Here is a 21,479-nt window from a genome sequence, read left to right on the forward strand (position 1 = left end):
TATTTTGGATTGAACCAGACCTTTCTCATTCAAGTAAGTGTTAAACCATTCTATACCAATATCATGTGGAATAGTGGAGTACAAGTCCTTAACGTCAATTGTAATAAAAATGTCATTGTCATTATATTTCACAGATCTCATGGTAGACAAAAAATGCCATGAGTCTTTCAATAAATGTTTTTCTGAATAAATGTACTTTTTTAAATTATCGTCAATAAATTTAGCTATCGGATTTGTAATAGACCCCTGTGCATCCACTATAGGTCTAAAAGGGGGTTTATTAACATTCTTATGAATTTTAGGGACTCCAAAAATAGTCAGGGTCTTAGGAAAACTAATATTCATATAATTAAATTCATCGATATTTATATCACCATCAATGAATAGGTCGTATAGGATACCTTTTATCCGCCTATATGCCCCATTCATTTCATTAGTGGAACTAAGTTGATATGTAGAACTTTTTAAAATAAGTTCCATTTCATTGATGTAATCATCAATATTAAATATAGTAATACCCCCTCCTTTATCTGGCTTAATAAATCTAACATTATTCATACTACTTAAATTAAATAAAGTTTCATGCTCAAATTTGTACAAATTATGAGTTCTATGTCTTATATTTGCCCCCTTAATTGCTCGGAAATCTAACTCACACATTTTCGCAAATATTTCTAGGGTAGGATGTAATGGAGGATTAAAAGAACTAGATACATAAAATGGACTAGTCACTTGTTCAGTATTGTGAAATAAAAAAACCTAAATTTAACTTCCTAACAAACATTTTCAAATCATTTAAGGAATGTGCAATGTCCATGTTCCTACTGGGAATAAAAGATTGACCACGGGACAACACTTCACAAATATTACTTTCAAAAACTAAATCAGAATAGTTATAAACAACAAAATCTTTCTTATTGTTATAATACAAAACGGGTCCATTTGTGGTCAAATGTGCACCAACTAAAGACCCCTCCATTGACCCTTGTAATGGTTGTTCCTCCCTCTGGTAAAGGTGCCCCGACTGTAAGTTTGTTGTTGTGGACCCCAGTTCCTTCTCTGGTTTTGCTGTTGAAAGTTCTGTTGGCGTTGCATTAGTCTTTCCGATCTTCGTAAAGGTGGAAAAGATTCTATTCCTAAAAAATCTGTGTCGTCCTCATATACATCGTCATCTCTGTTAGTATCTAAATTAATATTATTGTCATTAGAGTAATCGATAGTACCCAGTTATTGTCCCCATTGTTGTGAGATGGGTGGCGGGGGGTAAGCTATACCTTGCCAATAAGCATTTAAGTCCCGATCAAGTTTTTTGAATTTCCTATCTCTGATTACTTTCATTTTTTCATCAATTGACTTGAAAATGCGAAGGTAGTCATAGTCATTGTTACTAAAGGCACAATCTTTCTTAACCAATGTATCAAGTTCATTAGCTTGTTTAGTCAATGCCTCTAATGTTTTTTTATTGTCACTGATAACTAATTTCATATAATCAGTTCCAAATTTATCAAATAACTTAATGAGGTCTAGATGCAAAGGAGAATTTGCTATGAGGCCCGTGGGAAACCTCCAAACACGTAGCCCCTTTGGGAAAATATTCTTATTTAAACATTCCTGAAAATAATTATTGTCCATCTGTAATTTTTTTATTTTTAGTAAAACATAGTCCAAATCAGCCAGTTTATCACTAAATGTTTTAGACGTACCTGGGGTACTATTGATTGTAGGTGAAAAACCTTTGCTGTTTTTATCCACGTTAAAAAATCATCACTCGTGCTGGCATTTGAAACCACTGAAGTAGAAGGTTGATTATTTATCCCTGCATCCTGCATTCGACCCGAAATAGAGGAACCTCTCATATTAGACTCATCCAAATCCGACCCATTAATGTCCACCAATGGGTTTGAGTGAAGAGTAAGATTAGAATACTGAGACAAGTTACGCTGCTCCATTCGATCCATATGGTCAGTTAATTTTTGAATCAGTTGCGTTAAAGAATTAAACATGTTTTCAGAACTAGTTTCTGGTGCTGTTTCGGTCTCCGTCTCAGCCTCATCCATGTTGAAGTAACCAAAACAATAAGAGCCAAGAAGAAACAATCCAACCAAGAAAACCAAAATCACGGATAGACTGAAACGTTTAATGAACAAACAAATGGCGTAGTATACAAAGCTACCTCTGTCCATAAGGGACATGGCTGCCAGGCCCAGTGTAAATGTCCTATTCCCCATCCAGTGGTCTAGGTTGCACTTAAAGTGGCTAATATGACCTCAGCTTAACATGGATGGGAAACCTGTGACACATATCTGTCTCTCCAGCATGTTATGTTTAAGTCACAGACAAAATGTACGTCCCTAGACCTTGTATTTCTGGTACTCTCTGACTTTTGAATATGTAGGAGATTCATAAGGTGGGATTGCAGATGCTTTGTAAGCCAGGCATAGATCACACCTCCGCAATCTATAGGAGATAGAGTAGAGGGAAAGGGCATTAAGGAGCTCTGCATAAGGCAGGTTTATTATGCCTTGTACTCATTTTGAAAGGAATCTCTGAGGTTGCTCTAGTTGCTGCATATGCCTGGTCAAGTACATACCAAAGGGGGCATTGCACTCTATGATTGGTCTGATATGGGATAATGACCCCTTTGGACCTAGATGCCATGCCCTTACTTATAAGTTCCACAACATAAAAGTATTTCCTCACCACTGAGGCCACATGGTGGTCAAAAGTAAGGCTACTGTTTATGTGCGTACCCATATCCCTGACCACTGGATCAACTCTTAGGGTTACATTATCAACATGGTAATTAAACCATATGGTTGATGTCCCAAAGGGTATAATTATGTGTTTCTTATCATAGACTTTAAGACCATGGCTTTTGCACCATCTGTTAGTCAGAGATAGACCTTCCTGAAGAATGCTAGTATCTACAGGGGAGTTGATGATAACCCCCAGCTTGCAAACGTCTGCAAACTAAGTCAGCTATTAATCTTCAGCATTTGCTTCCACTTCAGAGATGTAGATGTTAAAAAGGAGCCGGTCCAATACAGAGCCCTGGGGGATGCCACTAGTGACTGGCCTCTTAGTGGAAGTGGTTTCACCTTTTTTGACCTTCTGGGTCCTATCAGTGAGCTAGCTGGTGATCTAGTGGGTGATAAAAGAGATTATACCTAAATTAGCAAGCTTTTCTATAAAGCCTGAGTAGAGTATTGTATCAAAAGCCTTGGCCAGGTCAAGGTAAGCTGTGTGCAGAGTCTTATCTTCATCCAGTACTTTGGTGACTCTCTCAAAAAAGTCCAGTAGACTTAATAGGTGTGACCTTTCTTTAACAAAGCTGAACTGTGTTGGCTCCAGCGTTTACAGTTACCTATGTCCTCATTTATTTTATCCATGATGATTCTTTCCATGACCATACACTGCTTCCATGGGACCAGATGGCGTCCCAGGTTGCGTCCTACATGAACTCCAAGAGGAACTAATCCCTCAAATAAAACAGCTATACAATCTCAGCCTCACTACAGGATATGTGCCCACAGAATGGTGTACAGCAACAGTGGTCCCACTCCACAAAGGTGGAGCCTCTACGGACCCTGGAAACTATCCCCCATAAGCCTGACTAGCTTAGTCTGCAAGGCTATGGAGAGGATCATCATGGAGCAGATAAACAAAGACATTGGGGACCTACAGACACTAGATCCTACCCAGTTTGTCTTTGTCAAGGGCAGATCCTGCCTTTTGAACCTGGTTGACTTCTTCGAAACAGTCACCAAAGCCATAGATGAAGGGAAGGTAGTCCACACAGCCTATCTGGACCTTGCAAAGGCATTTGACACAATACCCCACTCGGGCATCATAGATAAGCTATCCAGCTTAAATATAAACCCCTATGTCACAAGATGGGTCGCAAACTGGCTCAAAGACAGAACCCACAGAGTGAGAGTTGCTGGAGCCATGTCAGACTCAAACCGTCACAAGTGTAATCCCACAGGGTTCTGTCCTGGGACCACTCTTCTTCGGTATATACTTTTCCGAGGTACAGGCAAACGTGGGAGGACTATGGCTCACCAAGTTCGCAGATGACTGCAAACTGGGAGTCATAATCGACTCTCCAGCTGACACAAACATCCTTCAAAAAGGTCTCACAGAGACAGATAACTGGTGCCAACACCATGGTTTAAAGCTAAATGCCAAAAAATGTATAGTCATACCCTTTGGCAAAAACAATGTGCCCACAAATTACCACATAGGAGGAAACCCATTAAGTACAGAGAAAGTTATTAGGGACCTGGGGACCCAAGTTGATAGCAATCTCTCCTTTGAAAACCACATTGCCAAAGTGGTTAGAAAGACCTTCTACATAGCCCACCTCATCATGAAGGGTTTCACATCTAGATCAAGAGAGGTAATCGTGCCCTTTATTCATCCCTCATCAGGCCCATCATAGAATACAATGCCCCTTTTGGGATGTACCTTACCCGACACCTGCAGCAATTAGAAAGACCCCAAAAGTATCTCACCAAGAGGATCAAGGGTCTCAAACAGATGCCATATGCTGCTCGGTTAAAAACTCCAGCTCTACTCAGTTGCATACCGCCTACTTGAGGCGATCTATGCCTGACATACAAAGCTATGTCAAATCCAGAATTAATGGACATGCTCCACCTCAGTAAATCTAAATCCCTTAGAGCCACACGCTTGAGGGACTTGAACCTCAGCACAGAAATAAATAGAACTTGCTGGAGGGACAGGTTCATAACCCAGAGGCTCCTTCGCTCTGGAATAGAATTCCAGTTCATGTGAGGCAGAGCACCTCACTGAATCTCTTCAAGAAGAATCTCGATAGGTGGATGGGGGATTGTAGGTTTTTCCCAGGGATTACTCCCGTGTCACTATTAGACAGAGGCACAGTAAACTAAACCTTAAAAAGGGCACAGTATACTCAAATCAAGGGGTGGAGTAAGCCATACAGAATCAGGCTAGGCTTATAATTGCCCCAGGGCAGATAGCCTAGTATGAACCTATGAACCTATGAACCTATGAACCTATACATATGAGACTGGTAAGATGGGCCTTCAGTTACCCTGTTCATTGACTGGACCTCCTTTGTGCAAGGGAATGACTGTAGCCATCTTGCATTCTTTGGGCACAAAACCTGACTGAAGGCTCCAGTTGAAAAGTGATTCAAGTTGACCAGTGAGGTCATGTTTCATGCTATTTATTAAACATCCCGAGATGGTAGTTGGGCCCATCAATGCAGTGTTTTTAGCCTTGGAAAGCACATTGAGGACTTGTTCCCTAGTAATGGTTGGGAGGATTATGTTATGTGTTTTTTCCTTTGGATTATCAACCAAATGTTTGGCAATGGCCTCAGGATTAATTTCTCCATGCTTTTTAGATTTCTAATACCGTGATAGGAATATAGCTCATTCCTAAGTCAAAATATGATTAAAGTTCATGAAATTAGCATTGTTTTAGCCAGAAGTGCTCTTCACAGCACCCACAATGTGCCCAGTGATGATTCCTCCTGCAATTTATATGGAGTTACATGTATTGGTAACATATCTAGGTGCAATTTTAAATTCTTTATAAAGACCCATTGCTCTTACTACTGTTGGAACTGCCTGAGTATTCTTCTTCCACATTGCCCTAGTTTCTGTCTGTAAATCCTTGTATTTTATGACTTTATATCTGTCTGTATGTAAGACACTGTAGTCACTGGGTGTAGCAATTTCAGTGATCAGCTACTTTTGTCTTATTTTCATGGACTAGTATATCTTGTTTTCTCGCATCTATTTTTTGAACTGTTGGTAATGGGTGATCACATTTGATATAAACTTCATCATTTTCTATAATGCTCTGTGGCTCATGTTTCAGTGTTTTTCAGCTACTTGAATATTATAATGCTTGCAGAATCTCCAGTGCAACAGTCTTGCCACATTATTATACCTTTCAGTATACAGTCCTTCTGCCATTAATGTATCACATCCAGCAACTGTTTCCAATTCTGTTTTACAAAACCTGCATTTATCTGTTTCTCCCACATGTTCAATGGACTTTGCAAACCAGCATGTATGTAGTCCACTATCCTGGGCCACCAATATCAATCTTTCATCTTTTGGTTTAAATTCACCTCTCCTTAACCATTCCTGCATTCAGTCCTGATCGACATCAAGTTGTTCCAAGAGTTTTCTATACTTTCAACTATATTTATGCATTATCTACATTTCTTGTCCTCTCGTCTGATCTTTCGCCTTATATACTTTTTTTGTTTTTGGCACATTCAGTTTTTGCCTGATTTATTTCTACTTCTGGTTTGATTTCCATTCCTGCTTGACACTGATATGCTTCTGCTAAACATTTTAAAACGTTTCACTATGTTTGGGGATTGTGAGGTCAGCAGATATGTGTGCAGTCCTATGACTGTAGACCTATACATATAATCAATTTCAAGGAGGCCCATCTCTCCTTCAGAACAGGGAATATATAATCTTGGCATATACTGATATTTTATAAATCATTTGATAAGTATGAAGCATTTTTCTTGTTTTCCTGTTCAACTGATCTAATACCTTTTGGGGCCAGTCAGTCACTCTAAAACTATGTTAAGACAGGAAGAACAAATTGGTTTATAGCTTAGACTTTGCTCCTAGATGTCATGGCTGTTTTCAGTATTTATTTTATCTTCTAAAATATTCCTTAATTAGTTTTGTTCATATTTGTTCACATTTATTATTGATCCTTCATCAGTTCCTAAATATTTGTACACTCCCTCTTGCTCCAGTTTTTTTATATCATATTCCTGTCCCAGACTGATGTTTTCTTGGTGCTGCAGCTTTCCTGCTTTAAAGGTTGCTTTTGCACATTTACCAAGACCAAATGGCATTTTTATATCATCTGAGAAAGTTTTGACCACTTGCAGTTGTGCTTTCAGTTCCTCATCTGATGAACTAAACAGTTTTAAATCAGCCACAAAAAGAAGATGAGAAGCCTTTACACTTTGTTGTTTTCTGGGAGCCAAACTGTAACCATGACTTAATGTGTTCGTTAGCTTAATGGGTTAAGGTCAAGGCAAAAGAGCAATGGCGACAAAGAGTGACCCTGGAATACCCTACTATGAATTTGTATCCCTGTAATAAATAGTTGTTCTTTACCATGGCTTAACTGAAAAGAGATTTTCCACTGTTTCATGGCCTCTGTAATGTAAACAATCAGTGTAGAGTCTATCTTATACATGTTTAAGCACTCTTTTATCTATGAATATGAGATAATATCACATGCTTTTTGGTAGTTTTTTTACAGTTCTCCATTATGACTTTAACAACAAATGATCCTTTATTCCATATGATTTTTTGCTACCCTTTTGTTCTTTTGCCATAACTGAGTTTTCTTCTAAATGACTATAAAATGTGTCAGCATCAATTCCAGAGTATAGCTTATATATCGTCGGGAGGCAAGTTATTGGTTTATAGTTTTTAGGATAAAACAAACAGAGGCCTCCAAAGCAGACACCCAAGCAACCACCACCTCAAGACATAGCACATGCAACACATAGTTCACAAAGTCAGTGTGCTAAACAGTCACAGCCCTTAAGGCCAAACAACATGTCAGACACACTTGTAATAGGTGACTCCATAGTCAGGCACACTGACGTCCCGCTCACCAGACTGAACAAGGAGAGGGTCACAGTAAGCTGCCTGTCGGGAGCTAGAATCCGCCACATAACACAAGCACTCAGGTCACTCCACAGCAAGTACAAATATGACTCAGTCATTGTACATGCCGGTGTGAACGACCTGAGGACGTACCTCCCTGGACTACATGAAAAGAGACATAGAGGAGCTCTCTGATTATGTAGCCCAGGTCGGTATGACCCTGACCCTGAGCAGCATCTTACCCTCACCAAGAATGATGCCACAGTACAAAGACAAAATGATCAGTTTTAACAATTGGCTTAATTACTGGTGTCATTCTAAGGGGATCCAATGTCTGTCTGCTTGGGATGACATGCTTGACAAGCCATGCTGCTTCGCAAGGGATGGCTTGCACCTGTCACCCCTGGGCTTCCGGATATTGGCCAAGGCTCTTGCCACCCCCATAGTGCCTTTTTAGGCAAGGCTCAAATGACAAACCTACCTCCCTAGAAAACACAAGTGGAAAAAAACTAAGGGTAATGCTGCTCAATGCCAGAAGTCTAAACCTCAAGATGCAAGCCCTTGAAGCCCTCCTCAGTATGGAGAACAGCGATGTCTGTGCAGTGACTGAAACCTGGTTCAAGGCTCCTGAGAGCACCCCAGCACTATCAGGTTTTACCTCATGTCATGCTTTCCGGCCCCAAAACTTGGACCGAACCACAAAAGGAGGGGGAGTATCCATTTTCATCAAAGATACCCACACCTCCAGGTTAGTGGCAATGCACGAAGCATCGGAGACTATCCAGGTGCAATTAACCATAGGCAAAACTGCCTTACAGTTTGTAGCATGCTACAGACCACCCTCTCAAACTCAGGAACCCCACACAGCCTTCCTGAAGACACTGGAGAGTATGAATGTCTCTCCAAATACCATCATTTTGGGAGACTTCAACTACCCAAACATAGACTGGGAACATTACTCAAGCCCCAACACCCTAGCCCAAAGGTTCCTAGAATTCATAATCTCAAATGCAATGGAACAACTAGTCACCATTCCCACAAGAGGAGACAATATACTAGACCTGATCATCACAAACACGGGGACAAAATGCTCCACACCGGAAGTATATCCCTCTTTGGTAAGATCAGACCATAAATTAATCTCACTGGAAATCCACATCCCGCCCCACCCCTGCACAAAAGACCACAGTGAAGAACTTCTCAAAAGCAAACTTCACACTTCTTAAGACTGAAGTGGTATCCTTCAAGGCCCCTGGGCCAGTGGAAACCACAACCCACACTGCTGAATCCTTTGCAAATGCCTTCTATGGGCACCTTCAAGAATGCATGGATCATGCAATCCCAAATAAAACCAAGACCCATTCCCCAAAGGCAGGTGCCCGGTCTGGTGGACCCCAGCCATAAACAAACTTTACAACAGGAGGAGGAAGCTACTACATGACAGAGCAAAATCCCTAAAAGGGAAGGCATCTCTGATCAGTACTAGCAAAAACTACGATCACTCATAAAATCATCCAAGGCCAACTTTGAGAGAAAAATCGCAAAAGACACAAAAACAATCACAAGGCCTTCTTTAGCTATGTTAGAAACCTGGGTGGAAACTCCCAGATATGCTCAGAGTTAGTCCAAAATGACACAAAATACACTGAACCCACTGACATTGCCAACATTCTGGCAGACAGGTTCAGTGCAAATTCCCCAAAGGAGAAATAACTATCCCAGCAGAGTGTAGCCTCCCTAACATCTCAGATGCCCAGGTGAGAGCCACCTCTCTAAAGCTAAAAACACAGCATCAATGGGACCAGATGGTGTCCCGGGCTGTGTGCTACATGAACTCCAAGAGGAACTAAACCCACACATAAGGCTGCTGTTTAATCTTAGCCTTACTACAGGATACGCACCCAAAGAGTGGCGTGACGGCAACAGTGGTCCCACTTCACAAAGACGGTGCTTCTATGGACCCTGGAAATTACCCCCATAAGCTTGACGAACCTGGTCTGCAAAGCTATGGAGAGGATCATTATGGAACTCATAAACAAAGACATTGGGGACCTTCAGACATTGGATCCTACCCAATTTGGCTTTGTCAAGGGCAGATCCTGCCTTTTGAACTTGGTCAACTTTTTAGAAACAGTCACTAAGGCCATTGATGAGGGTAAGGCAGTTCACACAGCCTACCTTGTCCTTGCAAAGCCTTTGACACAATACCCCACTCGGGCATCATAGACAAACTCACCAGCTTAAATGTAAACCCATATGTCACAAGATGGGTTGCAAACTGGCTCAAGGACAGAACCCACAGGGTCAGAGTTGCTGGAGTTATGTCAGACTCTAAGCCAGTCACAAGCGGTGTCCCACAGGGCTCAGTCCTGGGACCCCTCTTGTTCGGCATTTATTTTTCCGAGGTACAGGCAAACATAGGAGGATTGTGGCTGACAAAGTTCGCAGATGACTGCAAACTGGGCGCCATAATTGATACTCCAGCGGACACAAACATCCTTCAGAGAGGCCTCATAGAAACGGATAATTGGTGCCAGAGCCATGGCCTTAAGCTGAATGCCAAAAAATGTATAGTCATACCCTTTGGGAAAAACAAGGTACCATCAAATTACCACATAGGCGGTAATCCATTAAGTATGGAAGAGGTAATCAGGGACCTAGGGACCCAGGTTGACAGTAACCTCTCATTTGACACTCACATTGCCAAAGTGGTTAGGAAGACCGTCTATATTGCCCACCTTATCATGAAGGGTTTCACATCTAGATCAAGAGAGGTCATTGTGCCCCTGTACTTTTCTCTTATCAGGCCAATGATTGAGTACAATGCCCCATTTGGGATGTATCTCACCCGACACCTGCAGCAGTTGGAAAGACCCCAAAAGTTCCTCACCAAGAGGATAAAGGGTCTTAAACATATGTCATATGCTGCCCGACTGAAAAAACTCCAGCTCTATTCAGTCGCATACCGCCTACTCAGAGGTGATCTGTGCCTGATGTACAAGGCCATGTCCAATCCTGAATTAATGGACATGCTCCACCTCAGAAAATCCAAATCCATCAGAGCCATGAGAACAAGTGACTTAAACCTCAACACAGAAATAAATAGGACGTGCTGGAGGGACAGATTCATAACCCAGAGGCTCCCTACACTCTGGAACAGAGTCCCAGTCCATGTTAGGCAGAGCCCCTCACTGACTCTATTCAAGAGAAATCTCGACGAGTGGATGGGAGATCGTAGGTTTACCCCGGGGGTCATCTCTGTGTCACTACTAGACAGAGGCATAGTAAACTAAACCCTAAAAGGGCATAGTATTCTCATCCTAAGGGGTGGTGTAAGCCACACACACTCTGGCTAGGCTTATAAATGCCCTAGGGCAGATAGCCTAGTATGAACCTATGAACCTATGAACTTGCAGATTCACTCTTAAGGAGGAGTATTGTTTTTCCTGCTGTTAACTAGGTTTGCATCTGTTTGGGCTCTGCATATAAATAGTTCTTCCTCATGACAAAATCTTCATGTAAAGATGTTAATATTTTTAGCCAGAAGTTAGTTACTGCATCTTATCTTGGGGTTTTCCTGTTAGCAGCTTTTCTTAATTTTGTTCATCCCATTTCATAGCCTGTACATTTGAATGTATTTTTCTATCTTTTAATTTCCTTCTCCATTCATCATCTTTGGTATGTTCCACAGGATCGTCATACTCTAAAATATATCTATTTTTTTTTTCTTTTTTACTAATGCTTCAATTCCTTTTGCCTTGTTTCCCAATTCTCTATAAAATGATTTTGTGTCATCAATAAATTACTTATTTTGTACTTTTCCTTTATATTTATTTGTTTTCCTCTAAGTGTTTCTGCCTGTGCTGATATCTTTAGTTTATTATTTGTAATGGTGTATGTTAGATCCTGATTTGTTCTGATACTGCACATTGCTTTTACCATGTCTACGTTTCTGAGTATTTTTGTTGATCTGTTCTGTCTTCTATACTCTTCTAACAGTGACACTTCTTGTCTTAATTGCTTTATAGTTTTCTCTATTTGAGACTTACATGATGATATTTGATTTCTCCCCTTATTTCTCTCAGTGTCCTTTGTATTTGTGGTAAAACATTATCAGTTATTCATTTAGCAGCACAGTAATATATTCTATTTACTTTTTTATATTGCATGAATATCTAAGAACAGTATGGATTAATGTGTTCATTTGTTTTATTAAATGTCTGATAGGCATTCTACAGAAAGTTCCAGAGCATCTTCCTGTGCCATATTCTCTTCAGTTTCATCCTGTATCATCTGTTGCTCTTTCATATGAGAACTCGCTGGCCTATCACTTCATCACATTGACTCAGTCAGGGTTGCCACACTTTGTTTTTCCTTCCCTTACTGTGGAGCTCCAAATAAACATTTGTATTAGTTTCCTGCTGAAGGCTCCAAAGTATCTTCATATGGCAACTGATCAGATGCTTCCTGCTCCACTGGTTTCGCCTTAATTTGGGGACCCATTATTCTATCCTGCTGTGGTGTTATCAGAATTAGATTTTCTACCCTAAATCCTTCACTTCACAGGTAATCCATAACCTCAGTTTCTATTTCTTTAACTTCTCCATTAATAATCCTCTTTTCTACTTTCCTTCTTTGTTTATTTTTTGTATTGTAAACCTTTCCATATCTGGATGCCTTTGCCTGTGTTTTTTCTTCAACTATCTTTGGTGCTGCTTGTTTTTATTGATTGTTTTGCTTTCTCCTTTGCCTAAATATTGCGCCATATTAAATCTCTTTTTCTTTCCCATGTCCATATTTCTTCTTCAGACATCTCCTGCTCCTCCTGTTTCTCTTTGCTTTGGAGATTCATTGTTCCATCATGCTGTCATATAACCTGGGTTAGTCATTCTACACTAAATCCTTCACTTCATATGTATTCCATAACTTCAGTTTCTATTTTTTTTAACTTCTGCTTTACTGATCTTCTTTTCCACATTCCCCTTTGTGATCCTATTTTTTGTGTTGTGAAATTTTCCATATCTGGGTGCATTTACCTGTATTTCTATTCAAATATCTTTGGGGCTGCCTTTTTTCTATATATTAATTTCATAAGCCTAGTACTTATTATTCAGCAGGAACTTCTTATTGTAACATTTGTTAATGTCTGTTATGTACTTCACAGATAAAGATTCTAGTTGTCTACTGATGTACTATGTTCTTCATCTGTAAATATGTTGTAAGTAATTGCTATGTAAATTGTTAATCTCTGTGTAATCCATTGTAACTACTGTCTGTTTATTTTTAACTGTGGAGCTTTTCTCCTCGGGCCTCTGCTGAAAATGGACCTACGTCCAGTCGGACACTCCCGGTCAACAAATATAAATAAATAAAATAAATAAATAAATAAATAAATTGGCTTTCTCCTTTGCATAAGTATTGCACCATATCAGATCACTCTTTTCCATGTCCGTATTTCTGTTTTATACCTTTCAAAAATCTCCAGATTTTGTTCTTTATATTTTCACACTTCCTCAGTGACTTCTTTTTCCAAGTGGTCAAAACTTTCTTGGTCTATACAATGTTTTTCATGAATCTGCTGTATTAATGAACACAAACATTTATTTGAAGCTTCTGGCAGTTTTTCCTGTGGAAGTATTTTTATTTCCACCAATTTCTCTCAATCTTTTTTGTATGTCTTCTTCTGGAAATTCTAGGCTTCTTGTGTAATAGTAGCAATACATAAATTCTTTCTTATCCTCAATAGTCCACTCTATCATCTTTATGGCTCATTTTGGCAAATCACTTGCAGAAAGTTCTGCACACTTTTGTGTATTTCCTCTGAAGTTGCAGACATAGCTGTAGAAAGCTTTGTTGTTTTTTGCTTGATAAGCTATTTTTTCTTCAAATTTAGGCTTTGAAATATTAATTCATCCTCTTATCTGCCTGTTCAGATTGGTCATGTAGCTTTTAGTATGTATGGCTTTGTTCCTCCTAAGCTTGCCCAAAATTTCTTTCTTTTGTTGTATAACCCATTGATATTGTGATTCTACCACAGTGGCTTGTCTTTTGAGTTTGTCTTAGTCTTAAGGTAAATGAGCACAGCTTGCTTTATACAGCTATCAATATGGCTGTACAGATATTTTGTAAATAGCTCAGTGTATGCTAAGCTGTTTACTGGATTTGGTGGCACTTGGAATTTGCCAAGGTGTTGGTTAGTAGAGAGAGATTACCCTTGAATAGTTCCTAAAGGTTTTTGGTTTCACTGGATCCCCAGATTTAATATTTATTTAACATAAAACTATCCCTTGGTCAGATCTAATGACTGTAGATATTACATTGGGTGAGGAACATCGCCTATCCCCCATGTTCATGACTACAAGGCCAATGATGTTTGTACCCCTGGAAGGAGAAAGGATCAACTGTTCAAGCATGTTGGCTTTAACAATGTTTAGAAGTTGCTGGGCTTGTGCATTAGCAGTGGTGTAAGAAATTGAGATCCCCCATGAATATTGTATTTAGTTGAACAGTGAGGGACTGTAGTACATTGAGATAGGTAGTATGGGTTTCCTGGGACATGGAGATGGCCTATAGGTTGCAATTATGTGGTATGACACCTTGTTTATGGTGAGTTGCACATGTAAGAGTTCCAGTGTGTCATACACTTTAACTAGTCTGGATGTGAGATTGGCTTTAATATAGACTGGGACTCCTCCACCATTAGTTCCCTTCTGTGCAGTAGCTGGTCTAAAGGTGTGAAATGCTATATGTTATATATGTTATAACTTTGAACTTCTGGGGTACTCTCAGTGACTTTAAACCATGTCTGCATTACTACTCAAATGTCTGCACTCTTCAGAGAAAGGATGGCTTGCAGGGAGCTGAGTTCTTGTTAAGACGACTAGCACTGATCAGTACCACCCTAAGGTATTCCTTCACAAGTTCAGTTAAGATGTTAAGTTTATCAGTTTAGCATTGTTAAAATAAAGGCACTATGGGGGTGGAAAAGGTCTTTACCAATATCCAAGAGTCTAGGGGGATAAATGCAGATCATCCCTGGCAAAGCAGCATTTCTCAGGCTGTCAAATATTGCACCACCCTGGACTGAAACTAGAAGCTAAGTCAAGTTTTAACATCAGTCATTTTTAATGTGGGTAATGTGGCATCATCCTTGCAGAAGGTTGTGTGCTACTCAGTGCTAGGCTCATACTTGCCTGAGATACATAATCAACATGCTCGATCATGTCTCATGCCAAATAGTAAAGATTGGTATCTCTCAGGTCATTAACACCCACATGGACTATCACAAAGTCCAATGACTTGAGTGTCTGTGTGACTTCACACATCCTAGCCCCAGAAAGGCAGCTAATAGTGAATCTCTGTTTACTCACTCTGGTGAGGGGACATCATTGTGCCTCACAATAGAATCATCAATGACCAGAAAATGTGGCTGTGTGCTGGTTTGCCTTAAGGGTTTAGCAGTGGAGGCATTGGATACAGTGTTACTATCTGTAGCTGTGGGTGGTGTTTTACAGAATGTTTATGTGATGGCTGAGGACCCTTTCTTTGATTTTACTGTGCAAGAGGTCTGAGTGTTTTAAGAAGGTTACCTCTGAGTGCCTCAGCATAAGCAGATGTATGTGTAGGGTCTATACCCATTGCAGTAGGTGTCACTGACAACCTCTATAGGATTAGTTATGGTTGTATGAGAGAGTTTTTCCACCAGTATTAAAGTGTATTTACAGCTCTTCTATACTGTATAGTATACATGAGGCAATTACTACAATGCCTCAGAATACCCATCTCAACCAGACTATTCTCAGAATACCCATCTCAACGAGACTAATCACAGATAGAGTCAGGGAGTACATATTCTTGGCTATTGATCTACTAGGTTAAATGAGGAAAATTTAAATATTGAACAAATCAATAAGACAAGGAAGTTGAAGAGAACAATCAGCTATGAGCAAACTAGATGTTCTAGTAGTCAAAAATAGTAATCAAGTCTAGACAGTAATGTCACAGGAATATAGAGTACAAACTTTTCTAATGTAAAATAATTGGTCTGTAGCCCAAGTGCTTAAACCAGAACTAAAACATTTTTAGAATAACAGACACAATAAGCCTCTAACCAGCAATTCCCAACTCAGAAGGATATGGGCTATCCTCTCTTGCCACAGGAGCGTAGACCACAAGCCTTCTTAATGTAAAATAACCAGTTAGAAGCCCAGATACTTAAACCAGAATTAAAACACTTTTAGAATAACAGACACAATAAGCCTTCAACCAACAATTCCCAAATCAGAATGGTACGGGCTATTCTCTTCTGCCACAAGAGTGTAGACCACAAACCTTCTTAATGTAAAATAACTGCCACTTGATGTAAAATCAATATGTCACTTACTGTGAAGTATCATCTATAGTAATCAGTCTGGCAAATTGCTTCAATAACTGGTACAGTTAGCCTGATTCCTTATGCTATTAATTCCTGAATGTGCAATAGTCAGGAGTGATTCACCACTCCATACATGTGCAATATGAATACCAGACTATATCATGCTACAACTGATTAAGGGAAATATTCTAAGTAATCACAATGTGAAGTCATAGTCTTGCAGTACCTACTAGTATAATATTGTCAAATATCTTCCTGTATAAATGTAGTAATTTACTGTGTTGTTAATATTTTAAGTATTACTGTATGTGCATTACTCCTACTGTCAAATTATCTGTTCATTGTTATGCGTTGCACAGGGACCAAAGCAACACAATTTAATTCAGCTCGCACTTCTGTATATATCTGATTGACAGTAAAGCTTACTACGACTTTGACTTTTGGAGTCCAAATGCTTAAATCAGAACAAAGACACTTAGAATACCAGGCACAATAAGCCTTCACCAGCAATTCACAGTTCAGAAGGTCAGAGGCCACCCTCTCTTCCCACATGAGTGTAAACCACAATCCTTCTTAATGTGAAATAACTTTTTTCGAGACCAAGTGCTTAAACCAAAACTAAGACACTTTTAGAAAAACAGACACAATAAGCCTTCAACCAGATCAGAAGGGTATAGGCTATCATCTCCTGCCAAAATAGTGTAAACCACAAACCTTCCTAATGTAAAATAACTGATTTGGAGCACATGTGGTTAAATCATAACAAATATACTTGGAATAACAGGCACAATAAACTTTCACCAGAAATTCCCAGCTTAGAAGAGTGGAGGCTACTCCCTCCTTTCTTAAGAGTGTAGACAACAAACATTCTTAATGTAAAATAAATGGCCTAGAGCCCATGTATTTAAATCTGGATTCCCAACATGGTCAACCACTCCATCTTATTATCCCACTTACAAAATATCAGTGTAAGCTCTGTATCTACCCAATGGTTCAAAGATTTCCTGACCAACTAAACTTTCACAGCTAAAAATGGGCCTGCCTTATTAGATACAGCTTTTCCTTTCACAAGGGTTTCTCAGGGATCAATTCATGTACCAAAACTATTCTCCATTTTTATAAATAAACTGTCTCTTAACTTACCTCATTTACAACTCCTGCTTTATGCTGATGCCTTGGTTATCTATAGATCCAACCCTTCCTTTGACATCATCCAAAATCAACTTCATGATGTGGACCATTTACAATTGAAACATTTGGGTGTGTTCTAAAATAATACTCCTTAACCTTAAAAAAGTCCATACTGCTCGGCACAAAGAAAATACTCACAAAAGCCACTAGCACTCTCCATATCAAAGACCTAGACAGAAACCTAATTGAATCCACCACATCAATTAAATACCTTAATGTTTGGTTTGGCCAATCCCTCACATTTGAAGACCACATACAAAGAGTCATATCAAAGGCAAATACCTCCTATTCTGGACTCAAAGAATATCTGATTGTTTTCATGACCTGCTTGAGCAGCCTTAGGCAAAGGTATCTTGCTTGTACAACTAGAATATGGCTGACTCCTATTTGCCAATGCCTTCCAAAAAATATTACCATCTTGCAATCTCTTTCTAATGAAATTTGCCATTTCATCATCAACTCCCCCTGAGGTGAATATCACTGAAACATCTTGAAAAAGGCTACCCATTCAATACCAGACCAACCTCTTTCTTGGCTAAGCTCTCTTCAAACTCCTATGCTAAGACAGACAAGTGTTTATCTATAGGTAACAATGTCATTAGCATAAAGGAGAAGTTGTAGATGAGGTAGGTCAAGAGATTGTTTATTTATAAAAATGGAGAATAGTTTTGGTACAAAAATTTCTCCCTGAGGAACACCTGAAAGACCAAAAAGAAGTAGAAATGTAAAAATCTGTATAAATGCTATGGGAATTGTGGTGAGAAAGAGGCTTCAGAAGGCAGTCAGGGATGTCATCAGAATTAGTGACAGACTCATGGCAATCAGACACCAGCCTAGAGATGGGACAGTATTCATAATCTCAGGTAATGCCCCACCACAGATTTATAAACATGAAGAGAAGAGTGTATTCACACAGCAGTTGCAGGACCTATTAGAGTAGGACAACATGAATTGATGTTGATTATGGGTGACCCAATTGCACATATTGGGACAGATAGAACAACATATGAAGACTGTCTTGGTCCACAAAGGTAAGAAAACAGGAATAAAGGAGGGCCCATTCCAGATCTCTCTCTGGCAAATGGTTTGATAGCAGCCAACACATGGTTGACATGGAGAGCAATATGCAAATCAGGTAGACTTCCACCTAGTACAGGAAGCACATCAGGGTAGAATCAATGACTGCAAAGCCGTCCCTAGTGAAAGAGTTGGCTACCAGCATAAACCACTTATTGCCAGCATCAGCTGCAAGCAGTGGACAGAGAAGGCTATAAGATCAACATAGACCAGGCTGAAGAACTTGAAGTTGACTGGAGACAGAGCCCAGCAGTTCAAGGCATTACTCAGGGCTCTAGCACCTGAAGAAGAGGAGGAAATAGGTGGAGCTGATGAAACAGCATATGTGAGGACTACAGAATAGATATGTGGCTAAGCCAGGTATGGAAATAAAGAACATAAGGAAAGCTGGTGGTGGAATGCAGAAGTTTGGGAAGTTATCAAAAGAAAGAAGGAGTGCAGGAAAAACTGGGACAAAGACAGACCAGGTTAGGAAAATGTACTGGTTGGCTAACAAAGAGGCAAAGAAAAGAGTTGCAATAGCAAGGGACAGGGCATCTGAGGCTTCTAGAAAGTGACTCAGTAGGTGGCACAAAAAAACTATCAGGTTGCAAGGCAAAGACAGAAAAATAAAGAAGGTAGTCAGACACCCTTTGTTAGGGATGCCAACAACAACCTTCTCAACAGTCCACAGGATAACATATGGAAGAAGTACTTCCAGCAGCTTCTGAATGAAGAAAACCCGACATAAGCTGTACTGCCCCGACACAGCCCACATTGAAAGAAGAGGAGGAGCCTACCACAGAAGAAGTAAGAAAAGTACTAAGGAAAATGAAGTCAGGGAAAACAGCAGGCTCAGATGAGGTCACAGCAGATATGATAAAGATGCTGAGTGAGACAGGAGAGAAATGGCTCCCAAGGGTACTCACAGCATTGGGGAGAGAAAGCCATATCCCAGATGACTGGAGAATAAGCATATTAGTGCCAGTGTATGAGAATAAAGGGACATTCACAACTGAGGGCAGAACAGAGGCATCAAACTCCTATCACATTGCATGAAAGTTCTGGAGAGGGTGATTCATAAACATATAAGCAGAGTAGCAGAAAGTAAGATGGGAGGTGAGGAGTTTAGATTCAGACCAGGATGCCACACAACTGACTCAATGTTTGCAGTGAGACAGATAGTTGAGAAAAAGTTAGAGATGAGGAAAGAGCCCAACTAGGCATTCCTAGATTTGGAGAAATCATATGACAAGGTCCCAAAAAAGCTGAATTGGGCAATCCTGTAGTGGTTCAAAGTCCCAGAACATTGGTAGAATTAGGGCAAGCTACATACAAGACCCAATGGCTCAAGTATGAACAGAAATTATGGAAATGAAGTGTCTGGTGTGGGTTTTAGGATGCACACTGTGGAACATATGAAGAAATAAGGACATAAGAGCAGAAACCAAAACAGTTCCAATAGCAGGAAAGATCAAAGAGAACAAATTACAGTGTTTTGGACACATGTGAAGAAAAGCAAAAGACAATTTGGTGAAGAAGATTTGGAACAGATAGGAAGAAAGTAAGAGGAAATGAAGGCATCCAGAAAAGAGGTGGATAGATTGTGTGAGCAAAGATCTGACAGTCAGGCATGAGTGTCAAATAAGGTGGGAGTGTGGAACTGAATCAAGAGAGATAGCAACTGTTAACATGGCACCCTGATCCCATGTAGAAAATGGGAAAAAGGAGGTTGATGATGATGAATGGCTTTCGTTAGTCTTTCTTTGTACCAAACATAAAACAGTTTGAATGCAGCTGTCCATGCAAAGGACATTTCAGATAAACAGATATCGCCAACTGGTTGTATCTTTACCTCCCAACCATCTGATCCACCTGAATAAGTTCATAGGTGTGTACAAAGCTAAGGTCCACTGGGGCCTTTGTAAGCCTAGCCATGCAAGCCAAATGTATCCCACAAGTTATTGAGCCTTAGAGGTTATTTTAATGGGTGTATGTTAGTTAGGGCATAATTTAATGGCTGCCCCTGCCCATCAGAGACATAGGTGCCATACCTGGGTGAATTTCCACTTTCCCATCTACTGGTCAAGACTCACTCGAATATAGTTGGGGAAATGCAGGGCTTCACATGGATGGGAAACATAGATAATGTACCCTGTCCATCAAGCATGTCCTAAGTCACTCATCCTAAACTGTGATTCAGCTTAATACACCATTACTGTTCTAATCCCACACCACATACAATCTAATCCCTTTTTTCATCTTATTGGTCTTTATTAGCTTTCCTAACTTAGCAGCTACTAAAACAATGGGTACTAAGGTAAAACAGGAAAACCAATTGGTTAAAAAACACAAAAAGAAAAAAGCTAGACTTTCCACTGTGTGATACCTTAAACCTCTTGTATCAGAAGCAACATGGGTTAAATGCAAATTACCCTTTAAGACTACCAGGTGTTGTACCAAATTGGCAATTCTGAATGTCCATGACTTTTTCTTTTAAGTCTATTTATAGACAATTTCAGAACAATAAAGCCAAAAACTTTCAAAGTGAACATGCATGTTCCTGCCATCTTATGATATTATCAGCACAGCATAAGAAAAACACTTGGAAACACAGAGTTGTTGTACCCAACTGATATCCATAAACATTATGGTGTCTGCAAAATATCCCAAGTAACAAACTACAATGAGTAAAAAGGACACACAGGAAAACAAATTGCTTAAAAACACAAAAAGAAAAATCTAGCAAAGCTAGACTTTCCACTGTGTGATACCTTAAACCTCTTGTATCAGAGGTAACATGGGATATATGCAAATTACCCTTTAAGGATATCAGGTATTTCAGCTAAATGGCAATTCTGAATGTCCATGACTTTTTTCTTTTACTTTTAAATTGACTACTACAAATATCTCCACAATCTCTACTTCTACTTTTCTCTGTTCTACCTTTTCTATTCCAATTATGCAACTGTAAATATATTTGGTTTGTTAGATCTTCTATGTATAAATTGCTTGTCAACATTTCTATGCTTGCTCATAAACATAAACCATTGTTATAGGTTCATAGGTGTTTACTAGGCTAATGGCCTTTTAAGCCTAGCCATGCATCCCAAATCTCTGACAACTTCTGATATCCTTGATAAGTGTAAGCCTGGGCCTGGGAGATGAACTATTTGCAGGCTACCTGTGTCCATTAGAGACATAGGTGC

The sequence above is a fragment of the Protopterus annectens genome, chromosome 7.part1, assembly GCF_019279795.1.
Source record: "Protopterus annectens isolate FY-2018-M chromosome 7.part1, PAN1.0, whole genome shotgun sequence".
NCBI classification, from domain to species: Eukaryota; Metazoa; Chordata; order Ceratodontiformes; family Protopteridae; genus Protopterus; species Protopterus annectens.